This window comes from Lissotriton helveticus, chromosome 1_2 (assembly GCF_964261635.1).
Source record: "Lissotriton helveticus chromosome 1_2, aLisHel1.1, whole genome shotgun sequence".
NCBI classification, from domain to species: Eukaryota; Metazoa; Chordata; class Amphibia; order Caudata; family Salamandridae; genus Lissotriton; species Lissotriton helveticus.
The window spans coordinates 326,599,932-326,603,263 of NC_136058.1; positions in this window are offsets into that span (position 1 = coordinate 326,599,932).

The following is a 3,332-nucleotide window of genomic DNA, read 5'->3' on the forward strand; positions in this document are numbered from 1 at the left end:
TTGGGATATCCCCATCTGGGGATCACGGTTCGATCCCCGGCACCGGCGGCAGATTAGCCCAGCACCAGGTGACTCTGGGAAATAGCTGGCGCCGCGGCTAGGGCGGCTGACTCCGGAATCTGGAGATTTTTTTATTTAAGGTTTTTGTAGAGCGCGTAGTAACCCTCGAGCATCCCAGAGATCAGGGTTCGATCCCCGGCACCGGCCGCAGATTAGCCCAGCACCACGTGACTCTGGGAAATAGCTGGCGCCGCGGCTAGGGAGGCTGACTCCGGAATCTGGAGATCACGGTTCGATCCCCGGCACCGGCGGCAGATTAGCCCAGCACCAGGTGACTCTGGGAAATAGCTGGCGCCGCGGCTAGGGCGGCTGACTCCGGAATCTGGAGATTTTTTGATTTAAGGTTTTTGTAGAGCGCGTAGTAACCCTCGAGCATCCCAGAGATCAGGGTTCGATCCCCGGCACCGGCGGCAGATTAGCCCAGCACCATGTGACTCTGGGCAATAGCTTGCTTAATCTTCCCAACGGCCCCTAGCGCCTAGAGACCCTTACGGGCGATTGTGCGCCTTACAAATGTGGATTATTATTATTATTATTATTATTTGGGCCGACTCCGATCCGGTTCGTAAAAGCACATCTGCCCGAATCTGTCGGACAACCACGTACGCCCGGGAGAGGACTGCCCGGGACCCGTGGAGCCCGTCCTGGTCACTCTGACCTGCCATCGGCCTGGAGAAGGGAGCGCCGGACGCCCGGGGGGAGGACTGCCCGGGACCCGTGGAGCCCGTCCTGGGCACTCTGACCTGCCGTCTGCCCGGGGAAGGGAGCCCCGGACGCCCGGGGGGAGGACTGCCCGGGACCCATGGAGCCCGTCCTGGGCACTCTGACCTGCCGACGGCCCGGGGAAGGGAGCCCCGGACGCCCGGGGGAGGACTGCCCGGGACCCGTGGAACTCGTCCTGGGCACTCTGACATGCCGCTGACCCGGGGAAGGGAACCCCGGACGCCCGGGAGCCGTGGAGCCCGTCCTGGGCACTCTGACAAGCCGTCGGACCGGGGAAGGGAGCCCCGGACGCCCGGGACCCGTGGAGCCTGTCCTGGGAACTCCGGCATGCCGTTGGCCCAGGGAAGGGAGTCCCAGATACCCGGGACCCGTGGAGCCCGTCATGGGCACTCTGACAAGCCGGTGTCCCGGGGAAGGGAGCCCCGGACGCCGGGGACTCGTGGAGCCCGTCCTGGGCACTCTGGCATGCCGTTGGCACGGGGAAGGGAGCCCCGGACGTCCGGGGCCCGTGGAGCCCATCCTGGGCACTCTGACAAGCCGTTGGCCCGGGGAAGGGAGAGCCGGACACCCAGCGGAGGAATGCCTGGACCCATGGAGCCCGTCCTGGGCAATCTGACCTGCCGTCGGCCCGGAGAAGGGAGCGACGGACGCCCGGGGGGGAGGAATGCCCGGGACGCATGGAGCCCATCCTGGGCACTTTGACATGCCATCGGCCTTGAGACCCGGGGGACGACTGCCCGGGAAGCATGGAGCCCGACCTGGGCACTCGCTCATGCCGTTGGCCTGGAGACCCGGGGGACGACTGCCCGGGGCGCATGGAGCCCGACCTGGGCACTCGCTCATGCCGTTGGCCTGGAGACCCGGGGGACGACTGCCCAGGACGCATGGAGCCCGTCCTGGGCACTTTGACATGCCGTTGGCCTGGAGGAGGGAAGCCCCGGGTGTTGTTACCCAGGCATAGCCCATCTGGTCCCCCTGGCAGAGAACCACCAGCCTTGCAGGGGTGTCCGGGCATACCCTTACCCCTAGTAATCCGGAGGAAAATTACCCCCATTTCTTGTAATCTGTGCACACGAGTTGACAGAGGGGACCCAAGGCGTAAAAGTACCCGACCTCCTGGAGCCCTCGCTGGGATCGGGGAGGCAAATGGCACCTCATAGGGACTTCCAGGGAGGTTTGGCCATCTGGTCGCCCTTTTGGATAGCATTGCGTGCGACCAGATGGCCGAGGGGAAAGGTGCAACCAGGTGGCCGGGAACGAAAGGACTCCCTGCTTCCCACCCCGAGCCTTCGTGGTAGGGCTGCTGCCTGCCCACGCCGGGCAGGGCTCGGGGACCCCGGCTGGGCCTCAGGCACGGTGAGGACCACCGGAGCTCCCAGGCCCGGACGCCCGGGACGACGACTGCCCGGGACGCATGGAGCCCGTCCTGGGCACTTTGACATGCCGTCGGCCTGGAGACCCGGGGGACGACTGCCTGGGACGCATGGAGCCCGTCCTGGACATTTTGACATGCCGTCGGCCTGGAGACCCGGGGGACGACTGCCCGGGACGCATGGAGCCCGTCCTGGGCACTTTGACATGCCGTCGGCCTGGAGACCCGGGGGACGACTGCCCGGGACGCATGGAGCCCGTCCTGGGCACTTTGACATGCCGTCGGCCCGGAGAAGGGAGCGCCGGACACCCAGGGAAGGACTGCCCGGGACCCATGGAGCCCGTCCTGGGCAATCTGACCTGCCGTCGGCCCAGGGAAGGGAGCGGCGGATGCCCGGGGGGAGGAATGCCCGGGACGCATGGAGCCCGTCCTGGGCACTTTGACATGCCGTCTGCCCGGAGACCCGTGGGACGACTGCCCGGGACGCATGGAGCCCAACCTGGGCACTTTGACATGCCGTTGGCCTGGAGACCCGGGGGACGACTGCCCGGGACGCATGGAGCCCGTCCTGGACATTTTGACATGCCGTCGGCCTGGAGACCCGGGGGACGACTGCCCGGGACGCATGGAGCCCGTCCTGGGCACTTTGACATGCCGTCGGCCCGGAGAAGGGAGCGCCGGACACCCAGGGGAGGACTGCCCGGGACCCATGGAGCCCGTCCTGGGCAATCTGACCTGCCGTCGGCCCGGAGAAGGGAGCGGCGGATGCCCGGGGGGACGACTGCCCGGGACGCATGGAGCCCGTCCTGGGCACTTTGACATGCCATCGGCCTGGAGACCCGGGGGACAACTGCCCGGGACGCATGGAGCCCAACCTGGGCACTTTGACATGCCGTCGGCCTGGAGACCCGGGGGACGACTGCCCGGGACGCATGGAGCCCGTCCTGGACATTTTGACATGCCGTCGGCCTGGAGACCCGGGGGACGACTGCCCGGGACGCATGGAGCCCGTCCTGGGCACTTTGACATGCCGTCGGCCTGGAGACCCGGGGGACGACTGCCCGGGACGCATGGAGCCCGTCCTGGGCACTTTGACATGCCGTCGGCCTGGAGATCCGGGGGACGACTGCCCGGGACGCATGGAGCCCGTCCTGGGCACTTTGACATGCCGTCGGCC